Here is a 17,672-nt window from a genome sequence, read left to right on the forward strand (position 1 = left end):
GATTGTTTGTGTCTTCCTCACAATTTGCTTTCCCACCCATCTTTGTATCATCAGCAATTACACTCGGTCCCTTCATTCAAGTCATTAATATAGATCATAAATATTGATGATGAGACCCCAGCACTGATCCCTGTGACACCCCACTAGTTACAGTTTGCCAAACGGTAAATGACCCATTTATCCCGACTCTCTGTTTTCTGTTAAACATAGAAACATACAAAGTAGGTTCAGGAGTAGGCCATTCGGCCCTTCGAGCCTGCACCACTCTTCAATATGATCATGGCTGATCATGCAACTTCAGTACCACATTCCTGCTTTCTCTCCATACCCCTTGATCCTTTTAGCCGTAAGGGCCACATCTAACTCCCTTTTGAATATATCGAACGAACTGGCCTCAACAACTTTCTGTGGTAGAGAATTCCACAGGTTCACAATTCTCTGAATGAAGAAGTTTCTCCTCATCTCGGTCCTAAATGTTAGTTAGCCAATCCTCTATCCATGCTAATATATTACCCCCAGCCACGTGAGCTCTTATCATGTACAGCAACGGTCTATGTGGCACTTTATCGAATGCCTTCTGGAAATCCAAATACACCACATCCACTGGTCCCCCCTTATCCACCCTACTCGTTACATCCTCCAAGAACTCCAGCAAATTTGTCAAACATCATTTCCCTTTCATAAAACCATGCTGACTCTGCTTGATTAAATCATGCTTTTCCAAATGTCCAGCTTCCTTAATAATGGACTGCAGCAGTTTCCCAACGACAGATGTTAGGCTAACTGGTCTATAGCTTCCTGCTTTCTGTCTCCCTCATTTTTTAAATAGGGGCATTACATTTACAGTTTTCCAATCCGCTGGGACCTTTCCAGACTCCAGGGAATTTTGGTAGATTGTAAGTAATGCATCCACTATCTCTGCAGCCATTTCTTTTAAGATCCTAGGATGCAGGCCATCGGGTCCAGGGGACCTGTCCACCTTTAGTTCCATTATTTTACAGAGTACGTTTTCTGTAGTGATAGTGATCTTTTAAGTCCGCTCCCACACCTATAGCCTCTTGATTATCGATTATAGGGGTATTTTTAGTGCCTTTTACCGTGAAAACCAATATAAAATATTTGTTCAACGTCTCTGCCATTTTCCTGTTCCCTCTTATTATTTCCCCAGTCTCATCCTCTAAGGAGCCAACGTTTACCTTAGCTACCCTCTTCCTTTTTATATAAAACTGTAGAAGCTCTTGCTATCTGTTTTTATATTTCTTACTAGTTTACTCTCAAAACCCATCTTCTCTCTCTTTATTATTTTTTTGTCGTCCTTTGCTGATTTTTTAAAATTTCCAAATCCTCAGGCCTCCCATCAATGTTGGCAACATTGTCTGCCATTGTTTTCAACTTGATACCATCCTTTATTTACTTCCTTAGTTAGCCACGGATGGTTCTCCCTTCTCTTAAAGGCTTTCCTTCTCACTGGAATATACTTTTGTTGCGAGAAATGAAATATCTCCTTAAATGTCTGCCACTGCTCATCAACTGTCTTACACTTTAATCTATTTTCCCAGTCCACTTTAGCCAACTCTGCCTTCATACCTTTATAATCACCTTTATTTAAAATCAGGACACTGGTTTGAGACCCAACTTTCTCACCCTCAAACTGAATTTGAAATTAAACCATGCTATGATCACTCTTTCCTCAAGGATGAGTTACTATGAGTTTCTCATTACACAGTACCAGATCTAAGATAGCCTGCTCCCTGGCTGGTCACACAACGTACTGTTCAAGGGAATCATCCTCGATACACTTTGAACTCTTCCTCAAGGCTACCCTGACCAATTTGATTTGTTCAATCAATATGAAGATTAAAATCGCCCATAGTTGTTGCTGTACCTTTCTTACAAGCCGCCATTATTTTTTGATTTATACTCTGTCCTACAGTGTAGCTACTGATGGGGGGCCTATAGACTACGCCCACAAGTGACTTCACAGAATCTTACAGCACAGAAGGAGGCCATTCAGCCCATCGTGCCTGTGCCGGCTCTTTGAAAGAGCGATCCAATTAGTCCCACTCCTCCTGCTCTTTTCCCATAGCTCTAAAGTTTTCCCTCTTCAAACTATTTATCCAGTTCCCTGTTGAAAGTTGTCACTAATCTGCTTCCACTACCTGTTCAAGCAGAGCATTCTGGGTTATTATAAACACGCTGCAACATTTCTTACCCCTCATGTCGCTTCTGGTTCTTTTACCAATCACCTTAAATCTTTGTTCTTTGATTAGCGACCCTTCTGCCACTTGAAATACTTTCTCCTTATTTACTCGATCAAATCCCTTCATGATTTTGAATACCTCTATCAAATCTCCCCTTAACCTTATCTGCTCTAAGGGGAGCATAGGAACAGGAGTAGGCCACTTAGCCCCTGGAGCCTGTTCCCCCATTCAATGGGATCATGGCTGATCTGTGACCTAACTCCATATACCTGCCTTTGCCCCATATCCTTTTATATCTTTGGTCAACAAAAAGCTATCAATGTCAAATTGTAAATTAACAACTGACCCGGCATCAATTGCAGAATATGGAAGGGAGTTCCAAACTTCTCTCACCCTCTGTGTGTAGAAGTGTTTCCTAATTTCACTCCTGAAAGGTCTGACTCTAATGTTTAGACTCTGACCCTCGTCCTAGACTCCCCAACCAGCGGGAACAGTTTCTCTCTGTCCACCCCATCTGTTCCCCTTAATATCCTGAAAACTTTAATCAGATCACCTCTTAACCTACTAAATTCCAGGGAATACAAACTTAATTTGTGTAATCTCCCCTCGTAATTTAACTCTTGGAGTGCGGGTATCATTCTGGTAAACCTACACTGCACTCCCTCCAAGGCCAATATATCCTTCCTAAGGTGTGCTTCCCAGAACTGAACACAGTATTTAAGGTGTGGTCTAACATAAGAAATGACTAAAAAAATGATTAAGAAAGGGAAGTTAGACTATGAGAGTAAACTAGCACGAAATATAAAAACAGATAGCAAGAGTTTCTATAGGTATACAAAAAGGAAAAGAGTGGCTAAAGTAAATGTTGGTCCCTTAGAGGACGAGACCGCGGAATTAGTAATGGGGAACATGGAGATGGCAGAATATTTTGTATCAATCCTTACGGTAGAGGACACGAACAATATTCCGACAGTGGATAGTCATGGGGCTATAGGGGGGGGGGGGGGGGGGAGGAACTTAACACAATCACAATCACGAAGGAGGTGGTACTCAGTAAGATAATAGGACTAAAGGCAGATAAATCCCCTGGACCTGATGGCTTGCATTCTAGGGTCTTAAGAGAAGTAGCGGCAGGGATAGTGGATGCATTGGTTGTAATTTACCAAAATTCGCTGGATTCTGGGGAGGTCTCAGCAGATTGGAAAACTACAAATGTAATGCCTCGATTTAAAAAAGGAGGCAAACCAAAAGCAGGAAACTATAGACTAGTTAGCCTAACATCTGTGGTTGGGAAAATGTTGGAGACCATTATTAAAGAAGCAGTAGCAGGACATCTGGAAAAGCATAATTCAGTCAGCATGGATTTATGAAGGGGAAGTCATGTTTGAAAAATTTGCTGGAATTCTTTGAGGATGTAACGAAGAGGGTGGATAAAGGGGAACCAGTGGATGTGGTGTATTTGGACTTCCAGAAGGCATTTGACAAGGTGCCACATAAAAGGTTACTGCACAAGATAAAGGGGTTGGGTGTAATATATTACCATGGATAGAGGATTGGCTAACTAGCAGAAAACAGAGAGTCGGGATAAATGGTTCCTTCTCGGGTTGGCAATCAGTAACTAGTGGACTGCGGCAGGGATCAGTGCTGGGACCCCAACTATTTACAACCTATATTAATGACTGAGAAGAAAGGACCGAGTGTAATGTAGCCAAGTTTGCTGACAATACACAAATGGGACGAAATGCAATGTGTGAGAAGGACATAAAAAATCTGCAAAAGGACAAAGACAAGCTGAATGAGTGGGCAAAATTTTGGCAGGTGGAGTATAATGTTGGGAAGTGTGAGGTCATGCACTTTGGCAGAAAAAAAAAATCAATGAGCAAGTTATTATTTAAATGGTGAAAAATTGCAAAGTGCTCCAGTACAGCGGGACCTGGGGGTAATTGTGCATGAAACACAAAGGATAGTATGCAGGTACAGCAAATGATCAGGAAGGCCAGTGGAATCTTGGCCTTTATTGCAAAGGGGGTGGAGTATAGAAGCAGCGAAGTCTTGTTACAGTAATACAGGGTATTGGTGAGGCCACACCTGGAGTACTGCATATAGTTTTAGTTTCCTTTTTTACAAAAGGATATACTTGCTTTGGAGGCAGTTCAGAGAAGGTTCACTAGGCTGATTCCGGAGATGAGGGGGTTGATTTATGAGGGTAGGTTGAGTAGGTTTGGGCCTCTACTCATTGGAATTCAGAAGAATGAGAGGTGATCTTATTGAAACGTAAAACATTATGAGGGGGCTTGACAAGGTGGATGCAGAGAGGATGTTTCCACTGATGGGGGAGACTATAACTAGGGGGCATAATCTTAGAATAAGGGCTGCCCATTTAAAACAGAAATGAGGAGGATTGTAAATCTGTCGAATTCGCTGCCTCAGTGAACTGATGAAGCTGGGACATTGAATAAATTTATGACAGAGATAGACAGTTTCTTAACCGTTAAGGGAATAAGGGGTTATGGGGAGCGGGCAGGGAAGTGGACCCGAGTCCATGATCGTATTAAATGGCGGAGCAGGCTCGAGGGGCCAAATGGCCTACTCCTGCTCCTATTTCTTATGTTCTTATGTTCTACTTAAATAGGAGTAGGAGTAGGCCATTTGGCACCTCGAGCCTGCTCCGCCATTTAATAAGATCATGGCTGATACAGGGCTTTGTATAGTTGCAGCATAACTTCTACACCCTTTGTATTCTAGCACTCCAGATATAAAGGCCAGCGTTAGATTAGTCTTTTTGATTATTTTTTGTACCTGTCCATACATTTTAATGATCTAAGTCCCTGGACTTCCAAGTCTCTTTGTTAATTAAATAAATCTGGAATAAAAAGCTAGTATCAGTAATGGTGACATGACAATGGATTGTGGTAAAACCCCATCTGGCTCACTAATGTCCTTTAGGGAAGGAAAGCTGCCGTCCTTACCCGGTCTGGCCTATACGTGACTCCAGACCCACAGCAATGTGGTGACTCTCACCTGGCCTCTGAAATGGCCTCAAGCCACTCAGTCATACCAAACCGCTGCAAAGAAGCAGCGGTTGAAGAAGGCAGCTCACAACCACCTTCTCGAGGGCAATTAGGGATGTGCCTTTGTTGTACAATCATTAATGTGCTGAACATTCAGAGTACAGATGCGACGTGCAAAATCTGGTTTTCTGGATTTCGGACACCAGGCTGATCTGTGGCGGATTTATCTGGAAACTGGAAAATGTTCTGAAATCCGACCCCCCCTCCGTCCTCGGCCCGACCGACACCCCCGATCTCCGTCGGCCCCAACGACCGCACCCTCCCCCCACCTATCTACCTTCCGCGGCCCAGGCAAAGACGATCCGAATTGCTCAGAATGCGGAACGGATTTGGCCACGAGGTTTCCGGATTTCGGACGTCACACCTGTAGTGTGCCAGTGGGAGATAGCCAGCTTTGGTTCTCTTCACTTCCAGACTTGGTGCTTTGTGTGTTTTTGTTGCTATCTTATTTCCTTGTGCTGCTATTTGTGCCGTGTGTTGGCCCCGTTGTGTTTGTGTAGCAGCAAGAGAATGTGCAGCAAGAAATGTGAGAGAGCGAGAGCAGCTGAAAGGATGGTGATTGATGAAGGGCAGTGTGAGTGTGTGGAGCTGTGGCGGCAGCAAAAGCCTACTGCACCTGGTATTCCCAGGCAGTCTCCCATCCAAGTACTAACCAGGCCTGACTCTGCTTAGCTTCCGAGATCAGACGAGATCGGGCGCTTTCAGACTAGTGTGGCCGTAGGCATTTGCTGCTCAACTTTCTCTTTCCTTAAAGGCACACAGTCCTGATTGGCTCTTGTGCTCACTTCTATGTCCCCGCCCACAGACCACAACCTTTCACTCCCTTATCGCTCAAAAACACGCCTCTCTCCACCTTAACTTTGTTCAATCACCCAGCCTCCACAGCTCTCTGGGACAGAGAATTACACACATTTACAACACTCACACAACAAATTCCTCCTCATCTCACTTTTAAATGGCCCACCCCTTATTCTCAAACTATGCCCTCTACTTAGACATTCCCCCATCAGGGGAAACATCCTCTCTGCATCCACCTCGTTCAGGCCCCTCACTATCTTATATGTTCAAAGAAGTTCACCTCCCGTTCTTCGAAATTCCAATGAGCACAGGCCCAACCTGCTCAATCTTTCTTCATAAGTCAACCCCCTCATCTCGGCAATCAACCCAGTGAACCTTCTCTCAACTGCCTCCAGTGCAAGTATATCCTTCCTTAAATAAGGAGAACAAAACTGTACGCAGTACTCCAGATGTGGCCTCACCAATATCCTGTACAGTTGTAGCAGGACTTCCCTGCTTTTATACTCCATCCCCCTTGCAATAAAGGCCAACATTCCATTTGCCTTCCTGATTACTTGCTGTACCTGCATAATAACCTTTTGTGTTTCATGCACAAGGACCCCCAGGTCCCTCTGTACTGCAGCATTATGTAATCTCTCTCTATTTAAATAATAATTTGCTTTTTTATTTTTCCTGCCAAAGTGGATAACCTCACACTTTCCCACTTTATACTCCAACTGCCATATGTTTGCCCACTCACTTAGCCTATTTATATCCCTTTGCAGATTGTTTGTGTCTTCCTCACAATTTGCTTTCCCACCCATCTTTGTATCATCAGCAATTACACTCGGTCCCTTCATTCAAGTCATTAATATAGATCATAAATATTAATGATGAGACCCCAGCACTGATCCCTGTGACACCCCACTAGTTACAGTTTGCCAAACGGTAAATGACCCATTTATCCCGACTCTCTGTTTTCTGTTAAACATAGAAACATACAAAGTAGGTTCAGGAGTAGGCCATTTGGCCCTTCGAGCCTGCACCACTCTTCAATATGATCATGGCTGATCATGCAACTTCAGTACCACATTCCTGCTTTCTCTCCATACCCCTTGATCCTTTTAGCCGTAAGGGCCACATCTAACTCCCTTTTGAATATATCGAACGAACTGGCCTCAACAACTTTCTGTGGTAGAGAATTCCACAGGTTCACAATTCTCTGAATGAAGAAGTTTCTCCTCATCTCGGTCCTAAATGTTAGTTAGCCAATCCTCTATCCATGCTAATATATTACCCCCAGCCACGTGAGCTCTTATCATGTACAGCAACGGTCTATGTGGCACTTTATCGAATGCCTTCTGGAAATCCAAATACACCACATCCACTGGTCCCCCCTTATCCACCCTACTCGTTACATCCTCCAAGAACTCCAGCAAATTTGTCAAACATCATTTCCCTTTCATAAAACCATGTTGACTCTGCTTGATTAAATCATGCTTTTCCAAATGTCCAGCCACTGCTTCCTTAATAATGGACTGCAGCATTTTCCCAACGACAGATGTTAGGCTAACTGGTCTATAGTTTCCTGCTTTCTGTCTCCCTCAGTTTTTAAATAGGGGCGTTACATTTGCAGTTTTCCAATCCGCTGGGAACTTTCCAGACTCCAGGGAATTTTGGTAGATTGTAAGTAATGCATCCACTATCTCTGCAGCCATTTCTTTTAAGATCCTAGGATGCAGGCCATCGGGTCCAGGGGACCTGTCCACCTTTAGTTCCATTATTTTACAGAGTACTTTTTCTTTAGTGATAGTGATCTTTTAAGTCCGCTCCCACCCCTATAGCCTCTTGATTATCGATTATAGGGATGTTTTTAGTGCCTTTTAACGTGAAGACCAATACAAAATATTTGTTCAAAGTCTCTGCCATTTTCCTGTTCCCTCTTATTATTACCCCAGTCTCATCCTCTAAGGAGCCAATGTTTACCTTAGCTACCCTCTTCCTTTTTATATAGCTGTAGAAGCTCTTGCTATCTGTTTTTATATTTCTTACTAGTTTACTCTCATAACCCATCTTCTCTCTCTTTATTTTTTTTTTGTCGTCCTCTGCTGATTTTTAAAAATTTCCCAATCCTCAGGCCTCCCATTAATGTTGGCAACATTGTCTGCCATTGTTTTCAACTTGATACCATCCTTTATTTACTTCCTTAGTTAGCCACGGATGGTTCTCCCTTCTCTTAAAGGCTTTCCTTCTCACTGGAATATACTTTTGTTGCGAGAAATGAAATATCTCCTTAAATGACTGCCACTGCTCATCAACTGTCTTACACTTTAATCTATTTTCCCAGTCCACTTTAGCCAACTCTGCCTTCATAACCTTTATAATCACCTTTATTTAAGATCAGGACACTGGTTTGAGACCCAACTTTCTCACCCTCAAACTGAATTTGAAATTCAACCATGCTATGATCACTCTTTGCTGGTGGATTCTTTACTAGGAGGTCATTTATTAATCTTGTCTCATTACACAGTACCAGATCTAAGATAGCCTGCTCCCTGGCTGGTCCCACAACGTACTGTTCAAGGAAACCATCCTCGATACACTTTGAACTCATCCTCAAGGCTACCTTGACCAATTTGATTTGTTGAATCAATATGAAGATTAAAATCGCCCATAGTTGTTGCCGTACCTTTCTTACAAGCCGTCACTTTTTTTTGATTTATACTCTGTCCTACAGTGTAGCTACTGATGGGGGGCCTATAGACTACGCCCACAAGTGACTTCACAGAATCTTACAGCACAGAAGGAGGCCATTCAGCCCATCGTGCCTGTGCCGGCTCTTTGAAAGAGCGATCCAATTAGTCCCACTCCTCCTGCTCTTTTCCCATAGCTCTAAAGTTTTCCCTCTTCAAACTATTTATCCAGTTCCCTGTTGAAAGTTGTCATTAATCTGCTTCCACTACCTGTTCAGGCAGAGCATTCTCGGCTATTATAAACACGCTGCAACATTTCTTCCCCCTCATGTCGCTTCTGGTTCTTTTGCCAATCACCTTAAATCTTTGTTCTTTGATTAGCGACCCTTCTGCCACTTGAAATACTTCCTCCTTATTTACTCGATCAAATCCCTTCATGATTTTGAATACCTCCATCAAATCTCCCCTTAACCTTATCTGCTCTAAGGGGAACATAGGAACAGGAGTAGGCCATTTAGCCCCTGGAGCCTGTTCCCCCATTCAATGGGATCATGGCTGATCTGTGACCTAACTCCATATACCTGCCTTTGCCCCATATCCTTTTATATCTTTGGTTAACAAAAAGCTATCAATGTCAAATTGTAAATTAACAACTGACCCGGCATCAATTGCAGATTATGGAAGGGAGTTCCAAACTTCTCCCACCCTCTGTGTGTAGAAGTGTTTCCTAATTTCACTCCTGAAAGGTCTGGCTCGAATGTTTAGACTCTGACCCTCGTCCTAGACTCCCCAACCAGCAGGAACAGTTTCTCTCTGTCTACCCCATCTGTTCCCCTTAATATCCTGAAAACTTTAATCAGATCACCTCTTAACCTACTAAATTCCAGGGAATATAATCCTAATTTGTGTAATCTCTCCTCATAATTTAACGCTTGGAGTGCGGGTATCATTCTGGTAAACCTACACTGCACTCCCTCCAAGGCCAATATATCCTTCCTAAGGTGTGTTTCCCAGAACTGAACACAGTATTCCAGATGTGGTCTAACATAAGAAATGACTAAAAAAATGATTAAGAAAGGGAAGATAAACTATGAGAGTAAACTAGCACGAAATATAAAAACAGATAGCAAGAGTTTCTATAGGTATACAAAAAGGAACAGCGTGGCTAAAGTAAATGTTGATCCCTTAGAGGACGAGAGCAGGGAATCAGTGGAGATGGCAGAAACTCTGAACAAATATTTTGTATCAATCTTTACGGTAGAGGACACGAACAATATTCCGACAGTGGATAGTCAAGGGGCTATAGTGGGGGAGGAACTTAACACAATCACAATCACAATCACTAAGGAGGTGGCACTCAGTAAGACAATGGGACTAAAGGCAGATAAATCCCCTGGACCTGATGGCTTACATCCTCGTGTCTTAAGAGAAGCAGCGGCAGGGATAGTGGATGCACTAATTGTAATTTACCAAAGTTGCCTGGATTCTGGGGAGGTCCCAGCAGATTGGAAAACTGCAAATGTAATGCCCCTATTTAAAAAATGAGGGAGACAGAAAGCAGGAAACTATAGACCAGTTAGCCTAACATCTGTGGTTGGGAAAATGTTGGAGACCATTATCAAAGAAGTAGTAGCAGGACATTTGGAAAAGCATAATTCAGTCAGCAGGGATTTATGAAGGGGAAGTCATGTTTGACAAATTTGCTGGAATTCTTTGAGGATGTAACGAAGAGGGTGGATAAAAGGGAACCAGTGGATGTGGTTTATTTGGACTACCAGCAGGCATTTGACAAGGTGCCACATAAAAGGTTTCTGCACAAGATAAAGGTTCACGGGGTTGGCGGTAATATATGAGCATGGATAGAGGATTGGCTAACTAGCAGAAAACAGAGAGTCGAGATATATGGTTCATTCTTGGGTTGGCAATCAGTAACTAGTGGAGTGCCACAGGGATCAGTGCTGGGACCCCAACTATTTACAATCTATATTAACGACTTGGAAGAAAGGACCGAGTGTAATGTAGCCAAGTTTGCTGACAATACACAGATGGGAAGAAAAGCAATGTGTGAGAAGGACACAAAAAATCTGCAAAAGGACATAGACAAGCTGAGTGAGTGGGCAAAATTTTGGCAGATGGAGTATAATGTTGGCAAGTGTGAGGTCATGCACTTTGGCAGAAAAAAATCAAAGAGCAAGTTATTATTTAAATGGTGAAAAATTGCAAAGTGCTGCAGTACAGCGGGACCTGGGGACACTTGTGCATGAAACACAAAAGGATAGTATGCAGGTTCAGCAAGTGATCAGTTAGGCCAATGGAATCTTGGCCTTTATTGCAAAGGGGGTGGAGTATAAAAGCAGCGAAGTCTTGTTACAGTAATACAGGGTATTGGTGAGGCCACACCTGGAGTACTGCATTTGGTTTTGTTTTCCTTTTTTACAAAAGGATATACTTGCTTTGGAGGCAGTTCAGAGAAGATTCACAAGGCTGATTCCGGAGATGAGGGGGTTGATTTATGTGGGTAGGTTGAGTAGGTTTGGGCCTCTACTCATTGGAATTCAGAAGAATGAGAGGTAATCTTATTGAAACGTATACAAATATGAGGGGGCTTCACAAGGTGGATGCAGAGAGGATGTTTCCACTGATGGGGGAGACTATAACTAGGGGGCATAATCTTAGAATAAGGGTCGCCCATTTAAAACTGAAATGAGGAGGGCTGTAAATCTGTCGAATTCGCTGCCTCAGTGAACTGATGAAGCTGGGACTGTGAATAAATTTATGCCAGAGATAGACAGTTTCTTAACTAATAAGGGAATAAGGGGTTATGGGGAGCGGGCATGGAAGTGGACCCAAGTCCACGATCGGATCAGCCATAACCCATAATCGTATTAAATGGCGGAGCAGGCTTGAGGGGCCAAATGGCCTAGTCCTGCTACTATTTCTTATGTTCTTATGTTCTACTTAAATAGGAGCAGGAATAAACCATTTGGCCCCTCGAGCCTGCTCCGCCATTTAATAAGATCTTTGTTGATACAGAGCTTTGTATAGCTGCAGCATGACTTCGACACGCTTTGTATTCTAGCCTTCCAGATATAAAGGCCAGCATTAGATTAATCTTCTTGATTATTGTTTGTAGCTGTCCATACATTTTAATGATCTATGCACCTGGACTTCCAAGTCTCTTTAATTAAATAAATCTGGAAAAAAAGCTAGTCTCAGTAATGGTGACATGACAACAGATTGTGGTAAAACCCCATCTGGCTCACTAATGTCCTTTAGGGAAGGAAAGCTGCCGTCCTTACCCGGTCTGGTCTATACGTGACTCCAGACCCACAGCAATGTGCTGACTCTCACCTGGCCTCTGAAATGGCCTCAAGCCACTCAGTCATACCAAACCGCTGCAAAGAAGCAGCGGTTGAAGAAGGCAGCTCACAACCACCTTCTCGAGGGCAATTAGGGATGTGCCTTTGTTGTACAATCATTAATGTGGCTGAACATTCAGAGCACAGATGCGACGTGCAAAATCCGGTTTTCTGGATTTCGGACACCAGGCTGATCTGTGGCGGATTTGTCTGGAAACTGGAAAATGTTCTGAAATCCGCCCCCCCCTCCGTCCTCGGCCCGACCGACACCCCCGATCTCCGTCGGCCCCAACGACCGCACCCTCCCCCCACCTATCTACCTTCCGCGGCCCAGGCAAAGACGATCCGAATTGCTCAGAATGCGGAACGGATTTGGCCACGAGGTTTCCGGATTTCGGACGTCACACCTGTAGTGTGCCAGTGGGAGATAGCCAGCTTTGGTTCTCTTCACTTCCAGACTTGGTGCTTTGTGTGTTTTTGTTGCTATCTTATTTCCTTGTGCTGCTATTTGTGCCGTGTGTTGGCCCCGTTGTGTTTGTGTAGCAGCAAGAGAATGTGCAGCAAGAAATGTGAGAGAGCGAGAGCAGCTGAAAGGATGGTGATTGATGAAGGGCAGTGTGAGTGTGTGGAGCTGTGGCGGCAGCAAAAGCCTACTGCACCTGGTATTCCCAGGCAGTCTCCCATCCAAGTACTAACCAGGCCTGACTCTGCTTAGCTTCCGAGATCAGACAAGATCGGGCGCTTTCAGACTAGTATGGCCGTAGGCATTTGCTGCTCAACTTTCTCTTTCCTTAAAGGCACACAGTCCTGATTGGCTCTTGTGCTCACTTCTATGTCCCCGCCCACAGACCACAACCTTTCACTCCCTTATCGCTCAAAAACATGCCTCTCTCCACCTTCACTTTATTCAATCACCCAGCCTCCACAGCTCTCTGGGACAGAGAATTACACACATTTACAACACTCACACAACAAATTCCTCCTCATCTCACTTTTAAATGGCCCACCCCTTATTCTCAAACTATGCCCTCTACTTAGACATTCCCCCATCAGGGGAAACATCCTCTCTGCATCCACCTCGTTCAGGCCCTCACTATCTTATATGTTCAAAGAAGTTCACCTCTCATTCTTCGAAATTCCAATGAGCACAGGCCCAACCTGCTCAACCTTTCTTCATAAGTCAACCCCCTCATCTCGGCAATCAACCCAGTGAACCTTCTCTCAACTGCCTCCAGTGCAAGTATATCCTTCCTTAAATAAGGAGAACAAAACTGTACGCAGTACTCCAGATGTGGCCTCACCAATACCCTGTCCAGTTGTAGCAGGACTTCCCTGCTTTTATACTCCTTCCCCCTTGCAATAAAGGCGTTGCAACATACCATTTGCCTTCCTGATTACTTGCTGTACCTGCATAATAACCTTTTGTGTTTCATGCACAAGGACCCCCAGGTCCCTCTGTACTGCAGCATTATGTAATCTCTCTCTATTTAAATAATAATTTGCTTTTTTATTTTTCCTGCCAAAGTGGATAACCTCACACTTTCCCACATTATACTTCAACTGCCATATCTTTGCCCACTCACTTAGCCTATCTATATCCCTTTGCAGATTGTTTGTGTCCTCCTCACAATTTGCTTTCCCACCCATCTTTGTATCATCAGCAATTACACTCGGTCCCTTCATTCAAGTCATTAATATAGATCATAAATATTAATGATGAGACCCCAGCACTGATCCCTGTGACACCCCACTAGTTACAGTTTGCCAAACGGTAAATGACCCATTTATTCCGACTCTCTGTTTTCTGTTAAACATAGAAACATACAAAGTAGGTTCAGGAGTAGGCCATTCGGCCCTTCGAGCCTGCACCACTCTTCAATATGATCATGGCTGATCATGCAACTTCAGTACCACATTCCTGCTTTCTCTCCATACCCCTTGATCCTTTTAGCCGTAAGGGCCACATCTAACTCCCTTTTGAATATATCGAACGAACTGGCCTCAACAACTTTCTGTGGTAGAGAATTCCACAGGTTCACAATTCTCTGAATGAAGAAGTTTCTCCTCATCTCGGTCCTAAATGTTAGTTAGCCAATCCTCTATCCATGCTAATATATTACCCCCAGCCACGTGAGCTCTTATCATGTACAGCAACGGTCTATGTGGCACTTTATCGAATGCCTTCTGGAAATCCAAATACACCACATCCACTGGTCCCCCCTTATCCACCCTACTCGTTACATCCTCCAAGAACTCCAGCAAATTTGTCAAACATCATTTCCCTTTCATAAAACCATGCTGACTCTGCTTGATTAAATCATGCTTTTCCAAATGTCCAGCTTCCTTAATAATGGACTGCAGCATTTTCCCAACGACAGATGTTAGGCTAACTGGTCTATAGCTTCCTGCTTTCTGTCTCCCTCATTTTTTAAATAGGGGCGTTACATTTACAGTTTTCCAATCCGCTGGGACCTTTCCAGACTCCAGGGAATTTTGGTAGATTGTAAGTAATGCATCCACTATCTCTGCAGCCATTTCTTTTAAGATCCTAGGATGCAGGCCATCGGGTCCAGGGGACCTGTCCACCTTTAGTTCCATTATTTTACAGAGTACTTTTTCTGTAGTGATAGTGATCTTTTAAGTCCGCTCCCACACCTATAGCCTCTTGATTATCGATTACAGGGATGTTTTTAGTGCCTTTTACCGTGAAAACCAATACAAAATATTTGTTCAACGTCTCTGCCATTTTCCCGTTCCCTCTTATTATTTCCCCAGTCTCATCCTCTAAGGAGCCAACGTTTACCTTAGCTACGCTCTTCCTTTTTATATAACTGTAGAAGCTCTTGCGATCTGTTTTTATATTTCTTACTAGTTTACTCTCAAAACCCATCTTCTCTCTCTTTATTATTTTTTTGTCGTCCTTTGCTGATTTTTTAAAATTTCCCAATCCTCAGGCCTCCCATCAATGTTGGCAACATTGTATGCCATTGTTTTCAACTTGATACCATCCTTTATTTACTTCCTTAGTTAGCCACGGATGGTTCTCCCTTCTCTTAAAGGCTTTCCTTCTCACTGGAATATACTTTTGTTGCGAGAAATGAAATATCTCCTTAAATGTCTGCTACTGCTCATCAACTGTCTTACACTTTAATCTATTTTCCCAGTCCACTTTAGCCAACTCTGCCTTCATAACCTTTATAATCACCTTTATTTAAGATCAGGACACTGGTTTGAGACCCAACTTTCTCACCCTCAAACTGAATTTGAAATTAAACCATGCTGTGATCACTCTTTCCTCGAGGATGAGTTACTATGAGTTTCTCATTACACAGTACCAGATCTAAGATAGCCTGCTCCCTGGCTGGTCACACAACGTACTGTTCAAGGGAATCATCCTCGATACACTTTGAACTCTTCCTCAAGGCTACCCTGACCAATTTGATTTGTTCAATCAATATGAAGATTAAAATCGCCCATAGTTGTTGCTGTACCTTTCTGACAAGCCGCCATTATTTTTTGATTTATACTCTGTCCTACAGTGTAGCTACTGATGGGGGGCCTATAGACTACGCCCACAAGTGACTTCACAGAATCTTACAGCCCAGAAGGAGGCCATTCAGCCCATCGTGCCTGTGCCGGCTCTTTGAAAGAGCGATCCAATTAGTCCCACTCCTCCTGCTCTTTTCCCATAGCTCTGCAAGTTTTCCCTCTTCAAACTATTTATCCAGTTCCCTGTTGAAAGTTGTCACTAATCTGCTTCCACTACCTGTTCAGGCAGAGCATTCTGGGTTATTATAAACACGCTGCAACATTTCTTACCCCTCATGTCGCTTCTGGTTCTTTTACCAATCACCTTAAATCTTTGTTCTTTGATTAGCGACCCTTCTGCCACTTGAAATACTTCCTCCTTATTTACTCGATCAAATCCCTTCATGATTTTGAATACCTCCATCAAATCTCCCCTTAACCTTATCTGCTCTAAGGGGAGCATAGGAACAGGAGTAGGCCATTTAGCCCCTGGAGCCTGTTCCCCCATTCAATGGGATCATGGCTGATCTGTGACCTAACTCCATATACCTGCCTTTGCCCCATATCCTTTTATATCTTTGGTTAACAAAAAGCTATCAATGTCAAATTGTAAATTAACAACTGACCCGGCATCAATTGCAGATTATGGAAGGGAGTTCCAAACTTCTCCCACCCTCTGTGTGTAGAAGTGTTTCCTAATTTCACTCCTGAAAGGTCTGGCTCGAATGTTTAGACTCTGACCCTCGTCCTAGACTCCCCAACCAGCAGGAACAGTTTCTCTCTGTCTACCCCATCTGTTCCCCTTAATATCCTGAAAACTTTAATCAGATCACCTCTTAACCTACTAAATTCCAGGGAATAGAATCCTAATTTGTGTAATCTCCCCTCGTAATTTAACGCTTGGAGTGCGGGTATCATTCTGGTAAACCTACACTGCACTCCCTCCAAGGCCAACATATCCTTCCTAAGGTGTGTTTCCCAGAACTGAACACAGTATTCCAGGTGTGTTCTAACATAAGAAATGACTAAAAAAATGATTAAGAAAGGGAAGATAAACTATGAGAGTAAACTAGCACGAAATATAAAAACAGATAGCAAGAGTTTCTATAGGTATACAAAAAGGAACAGCGTGGCTAAATTAAATGTTGATCCCTTAGAGGACGAGACCAGGGAATCAGTGGAGATGGCAGAAACTCTGAACAAATATTTTGTATCAATCTTTACGGTAGAGGACACGAACAATATTCCGACAGTGGATAGTCAAGGGGCTATAGTGGGGGAGGAACTTAACACAATCACAATCACAATCACTAAGGAGGTGGCACTCAGTAAGACAATGGGACTAAAGGCAGATAAATCCCCTGGACCTGATGGCTTACATCCTCGTGTCTTAAGAGAAGCAGCGGCAGGGATAGTGGATGCACTAATTGTAATTTACCAAAGTTCCCTGGATTCTGGGGAGGTCCCAGCAGATTGGAAAACTGCAAATGTAATGCCCCTATTTAAAAAATGAGGGAGACAGAAAGCAGGAAACTATAGACCAGTTAGCCTAACATCTGTGGTTGGGAAAATGTTGGAGACCATTATTAAAGAAGTAGTAGCAGGACATTTGGAAAAGCATAATTCAGTCAGCAGGGATTTATGAAGGGGAAGTCACGTTTGAAAAATTTGCTGGAATTCTTTGAGGATGTAATGAAGAGGGTGTATAAAGGGGAACCAGTGGATGTGGTTTATTTGGACTTCCAGCAGGCATTTGACAAGGTGCCACCTAAAAGGTTACTGCACAAGCTAAAGGTTCACGGGGTTGGGGGTAATATATGAGCATGGGAAGAGGATTGGCTAACTAGCAGGAAACAGAGAGTCGGGATAAATGGTTCATTCTTGGGTTGACAATCAGTAACTAGTGGAGTGCCGCAGGGATCAGTGCTGGGACCCCAAATATTTACATTCTATATTTACGACTTGGAAGAAAAGACCGTGTGTAACGTAGCCAAGTTTGCTGACAATACACAGATGGGAGGAAAAGCAATGTGTGAGAAGGAC

General features: G+C 43.3%; 1 protein-coding gene and 2 non-coding genes across 6 annotated transcripts in view; all 3 read right to left on the minus strand.

Moving 5' to 3' along the window:
* The window catches only part of caps2 (calcyphosine 2), a 191,183-nt gene that overhangs the window by 54,156 nt on the left and 119,355 nt on the right, over positions 1 to 17,672 (minus strand). The window lies entirely within an intron of this gene.
* On the minus strand, positions 5,877 to 5,995 carry LOC139226047 (5S ribosomal RNA). The gene has a single exon (XR_011587200.1). It is a non-coding gene; the product is annotated as a 5S ribosomal RNA (ribosomal RNA).
* Positions 12,749 to 12,867, minus strand: LOC139226084 (5S ribosomal RNA). Its single transcript, XR_011587206.1, has one exon. It is a non-coding gene; the product is annotated as a 5S ribosomal RNA (ribosomal RNA).

Source organism: Pristiophorus japonicus, chromosome 15, assembly GCF_044704955.1.
Source record: "Pristiophorus japonicus isolate sPriJap1 chromosome 15, sPriJap1.hap1, whole genome shotgun sequence".
NCBI classification, from domain to species: Eukaryota; Metazoa; Chordata; class Chondrichthyes; family Pristiophoridae; genus Pristiophorus; species Pristiophorus japonicus.